Here is an 18,741-nt window from a genome sequence, read left to right as displayed (position 1 = left end):
TCATCTCCACTTGAAGTCTATTTCACATATTTTATCTATAAAACTGTAACTCAGCTAACAGATTAAATCCTGGTATTCAAACTTTAAATTTTAATCCATAATTAAGATCCAAACAGAATTAAAAGCCGCCTTGGCTTGCATATGTTGCACTCTCCCTTTCCCCACCTCCATGAGAGATAATTCCATTTGTCTATATTTTATGTTGTAATCTTACAAGCAGTCTCTCTCCCCCCCCCTCCTCGGTTGGGATTTTTGTTTAGATAGAAACACTTTAATTGTTGTCAGGCAGGATTTTAAAGTTGAAACACAAGGTTGAAACTGAAAACGCTACTTAACATACTGTGATTTTGTTAATATCAAATATTCCTCAACCCCTCCCCCCCGACAACTGATATGTAGCAACAAACTTCTTTGCTTTGGGTGCTAAGCAAGCAGGCGGAGAAGCACACGCTCGCCTCCAGCGAGCCAGAGCGGGCGCAGTCGGGCCGCGGGGCCCGAGCAGCTGCCCACGCAGCGGCAGCTGCTGCTGCTCCCGCGGCGCACGACGGCAGCCCGGGGAAGCGCGGCCTCGAAGAAACCTCCCTTCTGCTGCCCTCAGAGCTGCCACCCTCTCGTAACTTTTGCGCAGTTGCCTACGGGCGAACAGATATTAAAGGGCAGTGTTCAAAGCCCAAGGCAGGCAGGAAAGGGGCGTCTGCGGAAGGCTCCCGAACGGCGCTCCCGGAGCCCAAAGGGAGGCAGGCGCCGGTAGAGCGGCCCAGCAGCCATCTCCCGGAAACCGCGGCTTCGCCGGCGTCGCTGACGCGCGCCCTCCGACTCCGTCTCGACGGACCTGCCAAAGCACGTACAAGTAACGGCCCTGCTATCAGCCGAATCTACACCAACGCCACGCTTGTGAGAACAAGTCACCTCTTACTCTTGCACCGTTCCCTCGCTGCCGCAGACGCGCACTGAAAATCGTCTAAATACGCCTCAGCCGATCCCAAACCACATCTGCTAACTCGCATAAAGCCTGTTACAGTCCAGTCAGCATCTTGCCAGAATCTGATTACAATTTACTAACTTTGCTGGTGGTGAGCAGTCCAAGATTTTGAAGCGCTGATACACCCTCGCTGCACCGAATCTGAACCGAGTTCAAACCGGCTCTCAGACTCCCTTATGACTAGTTCCCTCCACCCAGCTACCCATTAGATTTAAGAAAACCCATAGCAAGGTTCGATTTTCAAYCTTGTTTTTACTTAACATGGTCTTTCCTTGGAAGACCACAGAGGTTCTTCATGACCTGCACATATAAATATCTCTTTGCATGGCCAGAGGCAACTTCTGCATATTCAAAGCTTGGAGTCTGTGGGGTTTCAGTATTTTACATCAAGAGCAAAGTACACGCACACTCAGAAGAATCCCTTGCCTTCATTTTTCACTTTACCTAAAAAGGATTCGAGGAGACACACCAGAGGAGAAGACACTGGTGTTAATTTGCATTCCAGAGCTGAATGTACTCTAAAATCAAAATGATCTAAGCAGAAGTCTTGATCATTAAAYGTTTGTAGCATTTTCTGTGTTTCAGTTATTCTCTGCAGAAGGGTTGCTCTAACAGGAGCCTTTTATTTGCTAAACAAGCAGATAAGATGCATTAATTAAATGGGCTGCATATATTAACATACATTTATTCAAATTCTTTACTTACAACATGGAAAATGACTCAACTCTAATGTTCCAAGTGAACAATTTTTCAGCTGTTATTTGTATCAAAATTGTTTTTAGAAAAGTAAGTGAAGGCAGGGTAAAACTGTTTTTAATTACTTAACTAAAATCATCTGAAGTCTGGTGAGGACAAAACGCAAGACACATTTTGTTCATAGGTTAGGTTTATAAAGCAAATGAATTACTATAGTTAGCAATTGGATTATTTCAGGTCATGATTCCAGATTTCAGAACTACTTGAGTTTATCCTTTTCTAGCTTAGGTATATTCCTGACTTTATAAACCCTTCATCACTTTCTAACTAATCTCACTTTTGAGTCCAAAAGAACTGGTTAYTGAATTGAAAGAGCTAGTTATGAACGAAATAAAATCAAGGACATAGTCTCTCTGAATTAGATAGAAAGGCTGCTGTCAAATTTTGCTTTATGCTCAAAGAAAACCAGGTCCAATCTGTTAATCAGTAAATTTCAACAGGTCACAAATGTTCACAGAAAAGCTAAATCCCATGTTGCTTAAACTGGGCAGGGGAGAAGACACATTAAACTAGACTAGATATTTCATGATGGCTACACTTCAAATTTATTTTAAGCTTACTTGCAAACAAGGCTCCCCTCCCATTCTATTTCTAATGCAATTTAAATTAATGTTTTGATCTATCCAGTTCTAGGAACCTACCTCATACCTACATTCAAGAAAACATTTCAAGATCCCAAAGTAGACACACTGAAGTTGCGTGGCATTTCACTCTAAAATAGGTTTTGTTCAATCTTGACTTTATATTGAGCCTTAAAGACTTATATCCCCAACAGGGGATTATAAAGTACACTCTCCTGACCTTATTCTGGATAAGGCTCGCTCCTGCATCGCCACAGTGGCAGGATGCTTACATAGCAAAACGAAAGTGCAACATAGTGAAGGTGTTCAAACCTCACTAAACAGCAGAGCAGTAAAAACACAGCAGTGCAGCTTTATCGCACCCTAGGTACCCACAGCAGAATCAGATTCGTGGAGAGGTTGTTGCCGTTTTACCTCAGAAATCTCATTTTAAAGCTTCTGTACCCAACAAAGTCTTCAGGCTCTGGTGACCGGCTTGATCCTTCTGCCCATGACTTTTCCTTGGAAAGGCCTACAAAAGGCACACAAGCCGAAAAGCTGAATTTCTCCTTGCCTACCTGCTGCAGTCCAGCTATATGTCAAGCACACCTGCTGCTGCAGACATAGGATGGCCCCTCTTCCCTGCCTACCTACTGTCCTCACCTTTACTGGCAACCACAGAAACCACCTGGCTCTCGAGATCATATAGCAGAAGCTGTCCTGATATACCCACAGCAGCTGCCATCCGCTTTCCCTGTCCTCCTTTTTAACGAGTCCCTGCATTGGCTCAGCTCTCTGGGCTGGCACAGTGGGTGTATCTTGCTGTAACCCTCACTGAAAAGTAGGGGTTAATAACTGCACAGGGGATACRAGGAGCGCACAGTTTGGTCTCTGGAAAGTTTCAAGGTCTAGAAGAGTCCCACACAGTAATGTGGAACCACTTTGTAATCCAGGCCTCTGCCCACTAAAATTACAAAACAAACACCAGATTGTGTGCTTTTGTGTACACATTAGGAAAAAAGGAGGCAGAGATGGTCAAAAAGATACGGCTGCATAAATGACTACAGAAGCTTTCAGCGCAGATTTAGGATTGACGGAAAAACATGCCAGAGGCTTGAAAGCACAGCACACAGGCAGCCAAGGTAGGTTTGTTATGATGAAAGAAAGGATAACAGCACTGTAACAGAGAAACTTGAACTGGTTTAATTGGGTCCTTCTCCTTATAAAATAGTTATGAAAAGAAATRTGAGATTATAGAACCAGCTGAAACTGGAGTGCTAATAAAACACAAACCATTGATCTCAGCAACAGCCGTTTGCTGAACATGTAGAGAGCACCGAATCTGTAGCACTAAAGTATTTTATCATTTCTTATAAATTTGTTTTTAAAAACACGTAAGGTTTCTTATGGAAAAGGTCAAACACAACGATCAGAAAAAGCCCAGGTTCAAATGATTCTACAGCGATTCACTGACCTTCAGGTTCTACAGGTTCACTGAAATTCTGAAGGCAGAAAATATCAATGTTTTCTCTGCATTAATACCAGGGTCACTATTTTTAAAAGCCTTTCACAATCTCAAACAACATAAACAATGTCAAACCATCTCAAAAAACAAAGGAAATGTAAGGAGTTCAGAGAAGAAGTCAGAAGCACATAAACATTTTTTCACATGAATGACTTTGCAACTTGATGTTTCTAAACTTCTAAGCATCTCTAATAAACTAGCCAGTAGCACAGAAAGCCAAAAAGAAAAACAAGAATACAAAAAGAGGSAAAGAATTTACTTAACAAGGTCTACAATAGATCCTGGCACATCTCAGCCTTGAAAAAAATTTGAAAAGACACTTACCGCAGGATATTGTAAATATGGGCTGATGTTCACATACCACRCAGTGTTACATGTGGTTGCAAAAATTCACTCCGTCTCATGAGATCATATGTATACACCCTAAATTATAAATTTAYGCAAGTTTTTGCCAGAACCAGTCAGACATTTTCCTTTATTTCCACAGCTGCTGAAAAGTATTATTGCATCCATACTCTATTATGTCCAAATTTTCCTGGCTTTTGAAATGATCCATGCTTCCACTTTAAAGCTTGAGCTGGAATGGATGTTTAACTCATTTTACAAAGAGTTTAGTTATACATCTCCCTTTACGAAAAATTAAAATGCTTTAGCTAAGAAGCAGTGTCTTTTTACCCCAAGAAGCTCCTCCAACAGCAATTAAATAAATAATACAAAACAAAAACAGGGAAAGGAACCAAAGTGTTTTGTATCTAACACAGAAGAGGGGTTTGGTTTGTTTTTGTAAGGCTCAAGCAGAATAAGTTTTATGACTTAAGTAAAATAACTGCAAAAGGGGGTTGGAGAAGGAAGGTTTCCATTTAAGAGATCGGAGCTGGTTCAACAGTAATTTGAGCTCCACATGAGGTCAATTTTTGCCATGCCACAATCAGCAATGGACTTCAGCAGCAAAGCAGAAATTTGCAGCTAAACAGTAATTTCACAAAACATAGGAGTGAGCTGACGACAGATGAGATAGCAAGAGGCAAAACAGATGCCACCTTCAAAAAGGTCACTAGTGCTATATTACAGCCTGCCATGACAGCGCATCTCCCACATCTTTAAAGCTACAAATGTAAACAATGCTTAAAAGAAATTTGAGAGGTGAAACAAGAAATGAAAAAAATACATTGAAATGAAATGATAGATTTTCCTGTGCCCCTCAAGGACCAGCTCTGGGAAGTCCCTGCTCTGTGCTTCCAGTCCTTGCTCCCAATTAATGGCTGCCAGGGCTCCCTATGTCTGCAGACAGTGGGATTTAAAGATGATGTTTTCTTACCTCCTTCTGCTGACTATCAGTAAGGCTGCTAGCAGTTGCTCCAAACACCTCTCTGGGGCATGGAGAAAGCCATTAACCAGCTCAAGACTCTCAACATGCAGTATACCTCAACTGCGTTAGGGGTCTGAGACACACACCCTGGTTTAGAGTCATCCTTCAGCTGCATTTTTTCTATGTCATTTCTGATTCACAGCAAAATAGTCATTTTAACAGTGAAAAGCTGCCACTAGGTCACTTCCCTGYGACAACGGCAACAAAAGCAGTGCAGGGAGCCTCCAGGAGTGTCTGCAGTTTCTGGGAAAGGGCCAACCAAGGAAGAGGCTCAAGCCGGAAGGACCAGCTCAACACATTGGTAATGCCACCTGGAGTTTTATCTGTGGCTCTCAGCATCCACATTGTGTAAGGGTGACCTGATGCATAATCCCACCTGCTCCTGCAGCAGGTAACACAGGGACCTGTAGAGAAAAGTCTCCACAACCACATGACATTATCACACAAAAAGATGATTTGAGGAGAGGCAGAACGCACTGGCTCACACTAAGCCTSCAGCCAAAGGCAGGCCTGCAACCACAAAACCTGGATGCCTGACAGTTTTCACATTTAGTTTCAGAACTATGCTTAAAATGTAACGTGGATGCTGCCATCACACTCTGCCCTTGTGCAGTACAGGATTGCATCTGGCTACCTCTGTTAGCAGGCTGACACACAGCTTGCACTTCAAGTTCTTGGCCATCGTGACTCCAGCTCCAACACTCCGTGCTCTAGAAAGACACGGTCCTGAGCGGTCTGAATCAGGGCCGTACTTTTCTAACGTGCAGTCTTCCTCACAGGGAAGGGGAAATGCCATTCCCTATCAGGTCATACGGCCAGGACCTAAATGCAAGTGTTCCTTTTCACAGCTTACATTGCCTCTGTGGACCTCTGCCTAATCAGCTCAGTATTAGGATCTGCAGTTAAACAATCTGAGCCTGAAGCTTAAAGACAAAAAATGGACAATAAAGACAAGAATCAAACAAAGGCAATAGGAGTTCTTATTTCCCTATTTCATTAGTTCAGTGGACAGTCACTTGATAATGAATCAGTGTCAACACTATCGTCTAGAGCCTTGGGCAGACCTTTCAGTCTCCAGCAAAAAGTTCAGAACCACAGAAAAACTTGTGCAAATTTGGAACAGGGACAGTCTTCACTCCTCAGGCAGATGAGCTGCTGCCAGCTTTGGCTACAGACAGCCCAGCTATCCAAAATCAGCTCTGACAGTTTAAATCCTGACTTGCTGGGCTTCACTGGCATCTAGAAAGAGAACACGCATTGACAGTGACTAGGTTAATGGTATAGGATATGGAGGTACAAGGTACAAAGTTTGCTAAACAGAAGTTTTCCTCTCCAAGAAACTATGCAGCAATAACTTTCTGCAGCCCTTAMAAGCAAAGTCAACAACAGTTTCACAGTTTTTCATACTTTGCATATATAAAGGAGGTTTTAAATATGGATCAGCCTGATAAAGATGACTCCTCAGAACCTCGATGCATACATGCTGGAAACAATATAACCTGAAAAAACRAGGACTTCTTTGCATATAGGTACTGGCCAGCCAATTTTTCTTCACCTTCTCTGTGGGACGTTAATGTAAATGGAAACATAAGCCATTATTACCTGTTTGCAGAAATACTTAGGAGAGTCTATATAGTTTTATTTATTACATAGGCAAGAGGCCAGGCAAAGCATTTAGTTAACTAAAGCTTTATTGAAAGCAATAAGGGGTATGTTTCTGACCTCCTCTGTTCTTCTCCAGTAGAATGTCGCCCTTAGCCTTCTTTTCATGTACCAATAACAACAATCAAGAAAAGTTATCTATAAAACTCCCTGAAAGATGTCAATAAAAAGCTACTACTTAAAAAAAAAAAAAAAATCAATTCATCATTCTGCATAATTATCCCCACAGAAAGACTAACATGCAGGAGAAATGGGAAAGAACCTTGTTTAAGATGCTCAGGGAAAAAGGGTGTATTAAAAAAGTAAACTTAGAATAAAAAAAAGAAAGAAGCAGGAACTAGGGGAAAAAAATCTGTATATTCTCCAAGCTGTCCAAATGCATCAACCCTTGTTATGTTTGTTGGTAGTGTATTACTCATTAGGCATGTTTGTGCACTGGGAAGAATACCAGATAAAACACGTGGTTACTGGTCAACAGATGTAATATGGTTAGAACACAAGCTCAGGTCTGCAGCAGCTTTCCTTAATAAGTATTTCCTATTTAAGCAAAGATTGATCCTACGTGATACGACAGGCCAACGATCCAAAGAAATTGCTTTCCAGCGCTATCCTTTCCTGCAATTTTTTTAAGAAACTTCAAACGTACACGCACTGTGAGCTTACCAAGTTTCATACCACTGTGCCTAAGTTTCCATTGCATTTAAATTCAGGATTTTTTCTTGTGATATAACTCAGCTGCATGTTTAATTCAATGGTTAGTCTTTCAGCTCAAAGATCTGAAGTAAGTTTACAAACATGTAACAATTTGAAGTAACAAGAATTTCCCATACCTTCTAATTTTCCAGACCGCTACGCACATGTCATTGCATTACAGGAATAGCTCATTCAGTTAGGAAAAGCTTCTAGAAGGAAGCACATTGTATCCTTATAATTGCAACAGAATGAGTGGCAGAAATACATACTTTTTCTCCCCCTCAGTTTCACAAAATTTTCTTGTGGCTTATCATTCAGCAAGCTAGCGAGAATGAAAGCGTAACTCGTATTCCCCATCTCAGCTACCCACTAAATGACAGTTAAATAGAGCTGAAGGAAATTAGTGTGGTTTTCTTGCACAAGAGGCTTTTTTTTTTTTTAAGTTAGCAACCATGTTATAAAACATTTAGAAACAACAGAGAAAGAACCTATACTGTTATTCTGATGCAAACGTTTCAGGTAAACCAGTAGGACCCTAGTAAAACCAGACTGCAAGAGCCTGGCTACAAGAGCCGCGTTAGGGAATTCTCTTGGCACAAAAGTAAGCAGCAAATTCAGAACCAGAAAGACTGCTTTATACCAAGAAGCATATATATGACCATGTTGGATCTCCTATTTAAGATAATTGATTTTCTCAGACTGTTTAGACAGTGTCCATACATACAACTCACGCTTTGGCTGGTTTCAGCCAACTTTTCAGGGGGTTTGAAGCCTCTAAGATATGAAGTTCTCCTACATTTCAAGTAAACTGATGTCAAGAAAACAAAGTCAAGGTTTCTGGGAGTAAGATGAAAGAATTCCCCACTTCAGCTACACGTGAACCAATGACAATGGGGATTTAGTTATGCAGCACAGAAGAGCTCAAGCCTGTGATGCTGCTGTGAAAGTCATTCAAGGTTATCTCAACTAGACATTTTACAGCTTCAGTTTGTAGGAAAAAATATATATGGTACAAACATATTCCACAAAGATTTTTTTTTAAATTCTCTCACATATAATTTTCTTTCCAGTCTAGTAGCATAATCTGACCTATCTTCTTCACCAGTCCAGAGAGCGTGTCAAAATTTATCAAACATCATGATGAAGAAAAGGTCAGCTCTGCCTGCCTTCCAGCTGAAATTAAGTGCCTCGTATGAGACCTGTGGCTTCTCTGGCACAAAAGAAAAAAAAAATAAAAATAAAAATTCACCTTCATCCTTAAAGGCCTCTTCCATTAAGAAAATACACCATCATTATAAAGAACATGATTCAAAATCTAATATCCTCTCTGCTCACTCTTAATAATACCTCAATTAACTTTATTCAAATTATTGCCAGAACCACTTTTGAACGCTTTACAAACTTGCTGTGGTTTACTCTCTACGTAATTGGCACCTTTACTTTGAAGCATTTCATTAAAAAAAAAATAGTTCAACAAATTATCTTATACTGGGTAATGGAACAAGGCCTTACTTTGCTGCAAAGAAAAACCCAGTTTAATCCCAGGCCAGTTACTCACTTGAGGACAAGTTCATATTACTAAGAGATTTTCCCAGTTACCGTCTACTTCACTTTTCTCCTCCTTGTTTGTTGTATTCATGCCTAGATTAGAACCAGGCATAAAACAATCTGCAGTCCAAGCACAATTATTTGACTCTGGAAAATATATACAAGCTTGTACCAAATCACAGAGCTTCACCCTGCTTTATGCCCTGCCCATCAAAAGCAACACATGGAGTCCAGAACGGGGCTAGAGGACAAAAAGCAGGGTGCCACCACAAGCAGCAGCTGCAGAGCAGATTTTTGTTTGCTTTTATTGAATGCACACACATCTGTGCACCTTAGCTGGATTTCAGCACAAGGCCTTTAACTTCTGAAGTTAGGATTTAAGCTTCAAAACAGCTGGCTCAGGATAAAAAGTTTGATATTCTTAACAAACACCCCCCCACCCCTCCCTCCAAAAAAAAAATCACTTTGGGGAAGGGGGAAAAGAATTGTGCAGTTAAATTAAAACCTTCCCTTAAAACCTCAGAGTACAGTGTGAATTGTTTGAGGATTGAGAAAAAGCARAAAAATCTGCTTGTTCAAACTGACTACACTGAACTTGAATAGGAGGGTGATACTTCCGCCCCAGTGCCAAACTGATGTACATTTCAAGCCTTATATTCAATTATAAACCCCGAGCAAAGATTTAAAAATRACAATAATAATAAAAAAGCACCTTCCAAGCACTGTCTTCTACTCCCCTTCCTTTAAGGGCTTTAGAGTAATCCCATTCAAATCTGATCTGGGCTTTAAAAGTCCCAAATTTTAATGATTCCAGGTTTTAAAGTTCCATTCATCCACTCTTCTATCAAGAATTGTTTTACAGAAATATTTTTTAAATTGCTTAAAGAGCACCATTAATTTACTGTTGGACTTTCTGATTCTCTGGTGAGCACTATCACTTATTTACTTTAGGTTTTCCATTAGTCAAGAGGTGGCTAATTCATGTTCAGATGAAGCAGAAGCACCAGAGAGTACACAAGCAGAAGCACCAGAGTGAAGGCAAAAGAATCTGATTCAGACAGCAGCCAGTACAGAAGATATTTAGCAGTCCAGAAAACTAAGAAAATGTTGTTTTGTTTTTTAACCAAGTACATTTAGAAACAGTAAATGATTATCAAAAAAGTCTGAAATTGCTTAAATTTACATTAAAAATTCACTAAAAATTCCCTCTCTCTTCATTTTCAATAGTGATGCAAACACTGACTGAAAACACTAGGTTCTGCAATGAAGTAAACACTTTCTAAATGCTTCTCCAGAAAAAGAAGAAAAAATCCCCAACCCTATTATAGGACTATCATCTTCTCACAAAGCTCACAAATAGTCCTGTGATTCATTCCAGTTAAACATGACAGTACAGTGTACCACTGGAACTACCTCAATGCCCCAAATCATTTGAAAACTAGCATTGGCATTATTTCAAAACATAGATTCAAATATGAAGTGTTACTGTTGATCCATCAGGTACAACATTCTCTCCTTCTCCTTTACCTCCCAACCACACCAAAAAGATTTCATGGAGAAGCAAATCATACCCTCCAATTCTAACAGCTAGATGCTTTCTTCTAAACCTGAGTGAAAACTGAACATGTAAAGTATAACTGCATTTATCTTTCTCACTTGTATACCATTGATGCAACAAGAAATCCTTAGCCAAATCAACTTCACAGCTTCAAAACAGATCATACATTGATGAAAGACTTTCAAACAAACAAACAAACACCCTGAAACGCTGAAACCCTGAAAAATTGTAAGGGTGCTATTTTAACTTCTGCACACAAGTTAGTGAAGCAAGCAAGCATCATGCTTTAAGATGTACCTTCCTTTACATTAAAAAAAAGGGGGGGGGACAAAAACAGTAAGGGTTGTGGTCCTTCAGTGATCCAAAGAATTTTTCCAAAGCATAAAGAGATGTTTATCATATGCTCAGTCCAATTCTAATAAAAATTAATATATGATTAGAACAGAGGGAAAAATGCAATTTAATGAAGCATTTTTCATTTCCTATCCTAAATTGTTGTACCTGCATTCCTGTACAAAGACGTCAATCAGTGGTCTTAGAATTAGCTATATTTCCACATCAGCACCAGAAAAATGGAAACACTTCCATGGCTGAATGCTGTAGTCATCCTGTGCCAGCAACACCATGACAGTTTTCAGGAAATGAAGTGAAGGAATTACTTAGCCACTATAAATCATGGCTCTCCATTATAAAGACACCAAACAAATCCTGGAATTGTAGTTTTATCAGGAAGTTTAGCTGCTTGAGTATTTATATGGCCCATTGTCACAGCACCCAGAAAGTCTCTCAGGACTTAAATATTTTCATCTAAGCTACTTCTGCAAAGTTCTTAACCCAGCTGCTTTATAGATACACCAGCATTACTGATCAGAGAACTAGTCTCTGACAGAGTACCTAGAACTGGTCTCCATTTTTAGAAGGGTCTTACAGAATTTCACAATAAAAATGACACCAGGGATTTTCTAGTGAAAGCACTGATCTAAGGGGGTTTTTAATCTCAGTTTTCTTAGAAAATGAGACTTGGGCTATCTGCCTCTGCTCCTTCTCCCTGCAATAAATTTTTAAGTGAAGCTAGCAAATGGATTACATTAACTAAAGGAACATGTCATCTTGGATCTGTATATACTATTTGTTGCCTGAAAGCAGATAACAAGGTAGAGGAAATGTCTTTTTTAGTGCTTATTCAGAGAAAATGCAAATCTTAACTAGCTGGAATGTACATAGACCCCTATAAGGCAGATGAATAAGTAAAAACTTATCCTCTAAGGCATTAAACACGAGTGACAGGCACCTTTATACATAAAACTGCAACCACACTGGAAGTTTCAGAAAAATCTGACTCTCCAGCAAACAGCTGCATTCAAGGCAAGATTGTAGATCTCACAGGCAGGATACCTTTTTATTCTGGATTTGCAAAAACAGACTGAACTAATGTCATAGAAAAAAAAAGATGCTTCACCTTTTTGTGTATTTAATGTCCATTCACTCACTGTTCCTTCCCTATTTAAACTGTAAATTCTTTGGGGCAGACACTCTCTTTAGGAGTGGCTGGACAGGAATGGCTTAGTGGGAAGGGCCCTCAGGCCACTGGAAAACAAAACAATAGCTGGCCAACTTATTTTCTAACTTAAGATAATAACTTGCCATTACATCCTCAAGCAAAAGATTTTCTTTTATTCTGCTTACCAATCACACTGCAAACAAAAAAAAATCAAGGTTATTGAACATTCAGTAAATATCTGCTTTTATAAAGGGAACTTGGAAGGTATGTCACTTCTGGGGTATAGCATGGCCAGCTGATACCTCCAGCCTTGCCCTCTTATCACTCAGTTTCATCACTCACTAACTAAAGAGATAGGCACAGACTTGAGCTTCTCCCAAAAGAGAGTTCTGGTGCAATGGCATCTCCAACTTGTGCTTCACTGTTTAATACTCCTTTTAAAATAAATCCTCTGTATTAGGCTGATTAATATGGATATTCATAAACTGCAGTCTTCATAAGTTTTGGGGCTGAACTTCTAGTTGCTAGAATCTCAAAGGAATATTTTTGTAACTCTTTTCAATGGGATGCAGCATTAGCCCAAGAGATGCACTTTCTATTTCTCAGAGAGATGAAATTTCTTTAATGCTAAAGTTAGTTTTAAAAAGATATTTTCTAAAGAAGRAAAAATGTTTTCCTAAAAAGTTTATGACTTGTTCAGTCAGGAGAGCTCAGGGGAGCGCAGGCAGAGGCAGCAACATGTAGTCTTCCTTGAAGAGCACTAAGGAATTCAACTACAGCAGATAATCTGAAGAATATCAGCAGCAAAAATGCAATGAGACACTCAATAAAACATCTTTTTCCCTGATGACATTCACAAAGAAACTGAGCTAGAAGTCATATATTTCAGCTGAAACAGCACAGGTGCTCAGCAAGTCATCCTGCCAGTAAAAGAAAAATTCCTCTTGGCCTCAACTAAATTCCTTGCTCTCCAGAAGTACCAAACAATAAAGCTTTTCCCCTGTAGTCAGATTAACATGCAAAGTGACTCAAGAACATCCATTTTGTTCCTCATCCTTAAGTGCTCTGCTCAGCAAGAGGTACACTTCACCCATCTGACAGCACAAACTCCAGCTCCTGTGAAATCTTTCCAGCTGGTCTGGAAGTATCCAGCATAGGCATTGGCCTAGATTAGGATCGCATTTATGCACACAAGAACAGTCTTGACCCACTTTTTGTCACATCATCTTGCATACCCAGAGCCGTTAACTCTATTTTATTATTTGCACTAGAACAAAGGACTGTGTATATACATGAGGTCTTATGAATGCCCATTCAGTGTACATGCAAGGAGAGAAAAGAATCATTCTGTTACTTCCCATCATCATCCCCCTCTCACCAACCCACCAAAAGACCCACAAAATGCCATTGCTATAGAAATACCTTTGACTGGCAGTGTGTCGCTGGCTGCAGTTCAGAGCAGATGCCCTGTACTCTGCAAGTCAGCTAGCACCAGTTGGCACAAACATGTGAACTCGATATCTTTCTAAGATAGACAGGAAAACCCTTAATAATCAAATAAGCAAAAGTAAGTTTCCCTTTACACTATACCAAGTAATTTGAGGACAGTTTCCCCTCCAAACTCCTTATAGCACACTACTCTGCAAAGTTGAGGGAGCACTTCTACAAAAAAGTCAAATATGAGGACATCTCCTCCTTCAGAAGGACTTGTGGATTTTAGCTTACAGGAAAGGCAACTTTAATTCTTGAGAAGAGGATAAAACTGAGACCCATCCCACCAAAACAAGGAGCAAGCCTGTTGCCAAACCATTAAATCTCTCCTTATRACAAGGATTTCATGCTCCATCATTCCAGAGATAGTTCTCTAGTGCAACTGGTACAGAGGGGCAGTAAATGTAACAGCCTAAAATATACCAGAGGACAGAATAGGGCATTTCAGATCTATTGTGCAAACAAGTATATTGCTTGAAATTTCAGTATAAATGTAAAATAATGAAAGAAACACACTTCATCTAAATGGAAGGAATTTGTTCCTCCATTTCTAACTGACTCTCTTTGATGAAGAGCATGTACTTACACAAGAGACAGTCTTCTAGCTTCATGTTGCCAGAGAAATTTAATAAATACAAGCAAATCCAGGAGCTACTAAACAGAGTAAGTAAGGCAAAGGGTATTGCATTTGTAACTCCTTGCTCTCATCGTAAAACTAGGATTCTTGTCCCATCTGTGCAAACTTGATTACCTGTGCAGCTTCAATTACCTCCAGGCTGAACAGTTCCATATTCAAATGCAAATTGCACTATGAACCTTGCCATGTCAACTACAGACCCAGGTTAAAAARTTAGAGTAACTGCTGATCTGAAATGTTATTTAAAAATATCATGGGGCCAGTGGACAGGTAATTGCACATGAATGTCCCAAAGTCTTTGCGGCTTATTCATTTATAGATACTACTTGGAACCATTGCTCCCTCACCTGTGACTTTCTTGCCTTTCAACTCCCCAAGATTTTATAGTGCAGTCCTAAATACAAGAAGTAAGCTGCCAGCTCAAAATATGTTTTGAAAGTAATGCTTAAGATTATGACATACTCTGCAATTGAAACAGTCAACTACCAGCCTCAGTGTTGTAACTACAAACATTACTTCAAACTTCAGTATTTTCAGCATCATGAAATACAGAAGTAGCAGGTACCCTCCAGCAAATTTTCAGGTTGTATGAAAAGAGGAAGAAATGGTTCTGCTGGACCACATCCTTCCTTTTGTCACAGGTGTCAAGACTGCCTGTTCATACATTTCCCAGACGATTTCTGCCACAAGAAAATACTCAGCTCCCCACTGCTGCGCAACACGCATAGCTCTTCAGAGCAACGCACAGAAGTGGAACAGCAGCTGAGTGAAAACAGCAGCTATATAAGCAACTGTGCATGACAAAAGTTCCACTATTCATTTTAGAAAACACCATGAAAAGGAATCATGAGCCTGGTCTCTCAGGGTGGGGATCTGCAGTCACATCATCTGACCTAACCACACGGGTCACAGGGAGACAGTCCTGCTCTTCCCCTGACCTGCCGGCTGTGCAAAGCCTTCACTTCCATCGTGCTGGCACCTGTGCACATGCATCTGTACAACAGGCAAGATGAAAGACCTCCCCAAAGATATACCTAGAGACCAATCTGGAAACCCAGCACCAATCTATTTAAAGGCGGGGTAGTAAGGTGAAGAAAAATGCATCCTGTTGCCTTCTTCTCTCCCCTATGTGTGCTAGTGTTTTTGTTAAAGCACTTTCCCTCGCGAAAAACTTTATTTTATTTTATTTTTTTTTTTTTAACTCTAACAAGGACTGACATAAAGGTTTGTTGTTGATGGAAGAATTCACCCAATAACTGTGCAGAGCCAGGTAACCAAACTGCCTTTTATATCCCACTGTACAATCAGTTTAGATTGTGCTTCTTCACTCTGCGTGGCTTGTGCAGGGGAAAGTTCAGTTCACTCCTTTCAGCACTAGCCAAGAGGTTGGGTGACATGAGTTCAAGTTCTGGCATCACTACGCATTTCCTGTGTAATCATGGACAAGTCCATTTACTTTTTGTGCTTCAATTTTCTCACCTGCAAAATGATAGCAGCAGTGAGAAGACAAGCACCTTGCCACTTTAGCATGATTTTGGAAGCATTAACATAACACACACAAGATGAGTCTGATGATTCACAGCACAGGGAGAAAGGAAGTATAATTGAGAAATGTAGTTCTAGCCAAAGAGCTTTTCCTTCTATTAAGAAGTTTTTCCTAYCAAATTTACATCTTTATGTTCAGGCTAGAATGTGGCCAGTTCCCTTTCCACAGCTGAACTCTTCTGTTGGCTTATATTAAACCGTAACTTACATTTTCTTCAAGTAAAGAGAGAAGAGTTGTGGGCTTTTTGCAACTTCATGTTAAGTTGCAAATCATACTCCCACTGATACTCAAGCATATGTCAAGCCTGGCCAGACCAGAATAAAMTTTAAACTAGTTACTGATTTTAAGAAATATTAAGCACTTTTTCCCCCCTCAGTTAGATGGTGTGTGGATCTTGCTCACTGATGCTTTCTTTTTCCAAAAATGCCAGAACAGTATCACCTGGAAATTGYATCTGACATGTTCTTTTTGCATACTTACAAGGTTAAAATAGGTTGATCCAAAGTTGTACAGCATACAAACATCAGAAACAAAAAAAGGCTCAGTAAAGATTTTGCAAAGCTGAGCACTGAAACTTCAAACTGCCACAGCAGAGCCTAAGGGTTGGCCACATATATTTCATGTTGCTGACTGGATACAAAGATAACATAGCTCTCCTCAGTAAGATCATACTGAAACTTTGATAGAGCCAAATAAGTTCTATTAAAGCCAATTAATAGTTAAACAATTCCACTCTTTTTTCCCTCAGCTAGTGAAAAGAATGTTTGCTTTTATCTTTACCACTTTTTCTTCTGCTCCACTTTTTTAGACTTTTTTTCTTCTTTACTGACATTATGAAGGGGGATACTCCAAAACATTTCTGTTTCTCAACATCATGAGTGCAGCATTATGCAAAAATTCAGTGAACTTCCCCACCTCCACCCTGATCTATTCCATCTATCTCAAGCCTGGTCATTGCACTATGCGACTCTGTCAAACAATCTGCCACTTCAGCAAATGCACTGAGTGCAGTTACTACCCAGATGAGCTTGTAAAGAAGAGGCATGTGCAAGGAAGGAAAGACCTTAGAACTGCAGCTGCTGCACAATTCTTTACTTACCTAGTAGTGGACTGTTACCGTAGGACAGTTCAATACAGCTAATCTCAAAACCTTTAAATGCCCCAGGTGAGTTCAGAGAAACTTCTTCTTAACTTTGAAGAGAGAAAAAAGATGCCAAGACTGAAAAAGAAGCGAGATCATAAATTAAGGGACATAAGAACTGAAACAAAGAGGAGAAAGTAAGCGGGGAGAGTACTTAGATAATCTGATCAGATGACCCTCCCATCACTACCCCCTATTTGCAGGCCTATCAGCATAACCTTTTAATTAACAATACCAAAGTGCTGGAGATAAAATAGCAACACTATTCTCAAATGTTGTGAACTCTGAAAAACACTAGTGACACTTCACCTGCCCAAAACCATCCCTGGCAAAACTCCACTCACATCAGTGGAACTACACCAAGCATGAAATTGGCCCACAGTTGCTTTAAGACAATAAAGGCTTTGTGTTAGAAGATACAGGGTGTTTGTGGTTGTTTTTAATAAAGCCTAGCAAACAACTGTTTATTGTTGCTGAGCAAATACCAYCAACAGTAAGCAAGCAGCTATCACATTCATAGTGCATGCTGTCTGCCCATATATTGCTATGAAAACAACCACCAAGGAAGCAAGAGGTTCTCAGTGTCCCATTCGGATCAAAAGGAGATTAAAGACAGTTTCACTGCATCTCAAATTGCCTGCAAGATCCACAAGCAAATGCTCCTATTTTAACAATGTTCTTCCAGGTTCCTACTTCTCTGCCAAGTCAATGAAAGTTCAATATCCTAGTTGGTGCTATGGGATTTAGTGCAAAAATGTATATCCCAGTGCAGAACAGCCCTGCTGCCAGAAAGTTATTCAACAATACTCCCGCCACGAGCAATCATTCACACAGTACTGACATACGACAGGTCTCTTTAACTGTAATAAATAAACAAATGGAAGAAGCGAGCAAGTATTTTARCTACACAGACCTTCTGCATTGCATCCCTAGCCCTAGCGAACACCCAGATTTTCCCAAGGCACTTAACTGTGCAGTTATACTGGCCAGTCRTACTGGCTTGCAAGCCAACACACAGGAAAACCTAGACGGTTGAACCCTCTGGGCTGTCCAGGCAAACTCTGACGGAATCGCAGTTGCAGGAGCGGACGCCTGGAGAGACAGAGCCAGGCTCTGAGGCTGGCACCACGGCCAGTTTTTACTTCCTCACTAAAGACTCGTCGGCAAACATCCACCCGGCAAGCTCCTCCACGCGTCGGACGTTCGGCTGCGGCCGCTGCTCTGAATTCACGTTTGACGGGACGGAAAATACAAGAGATAATTCYGCAGCGCCGAAGGAACGTGTTTTCCCCTTTCCACCCCTGATCTCTGCGCGACGCCGCACGCTGCCGGACGCACCGGGCCGCAGCAGGTAGCGGGGAGAGGCCGCGGCGGCGGCGCGAACTCCCGCCAGTGCGGCCCGGTGCAGGGGGACCCCGAAACCCTCCGAGGGAGCAGGAGTCGCTTCACAGGTTGGCGAACAAAACCCCCCGCAACCAGCCCCGCCGCACCGGCGAGCCAAGAGCGGAGAGAGAGGATTTTTAAAAAAAAAAAAAAAAAAAAAAAACTTCCATTATGTGGAAATAAATAAATAAGTGAATAAATCGCACAACCGCCCAGCTGCGGAGCCGGGTGCCTCCCGGGACGGCCCAGCCCGGGCCCCCGCCGCTCGGGGGAGCCACCCCGGCGCGCCGCATCCCCGCTCGCACGCCCCGCTTCCCCCGGCTGCGCGAAGGATCCGGCCTCCTTTGTTGCGTTTTTCACTTTTTCTCATCACTCCTGAGGTAAAAAAA

At 40.9% G+C, this 18,741-nt stretch overlaps 1 protein-coding gene across 3 annotated transcripts in view; it reads right to left on the bottom strand.

Moving 5' to 3' along the window:
• FAM107B (family with sequence similarity 107 member B) overlaps positions 1 to 18,741 on the bottom strand; it is a 136,777-nt gene that overhangs the window by 42,366 nt on the left and 75,670 nt on the right. The window contains exons 1-2 of one of the 3 annotated variants that reach the window (XM_085299055.1): positions 17,940 to 18,192; positions 16,928 to 17,047 (exon numbers count right to left, since the gene is read on the bottom strand). The exons of 1 other annotated variant lie outside the window; for it this stretch is intronic. The gene's annotated coding sequence lies outside the window, so the exon portion shown is untranslated. Of the gene's footprint in view, positions 1 to 16,927; positions 17,048 to 17,939; positions 18,194 to 18,741 lie in introns of those variants that run through there. One more of the 3 variants, XM_085299072.1, reaches the window with a different exon arrangement.

The sequence above is a fragment of the Rhea americana genome, unplaced genomic scaffold (assembly GCF_003343005.1).
Source record: "Rhea americana isolate MKP2758 unplaced genomic scaffold, rheAme1 scaffold_1, whole genome shotgun sequence".
Taxonomy (NCBI): Eukaryota; Metazoa; Chordata; class Aves; order Rheiformes; family Rheidae; genus Rhea; species Rhea americana.
Note: the sequence above shows the minus strand (reverse complement) of the source record. Positions and strands in the feature narration are given on the sequence as shown.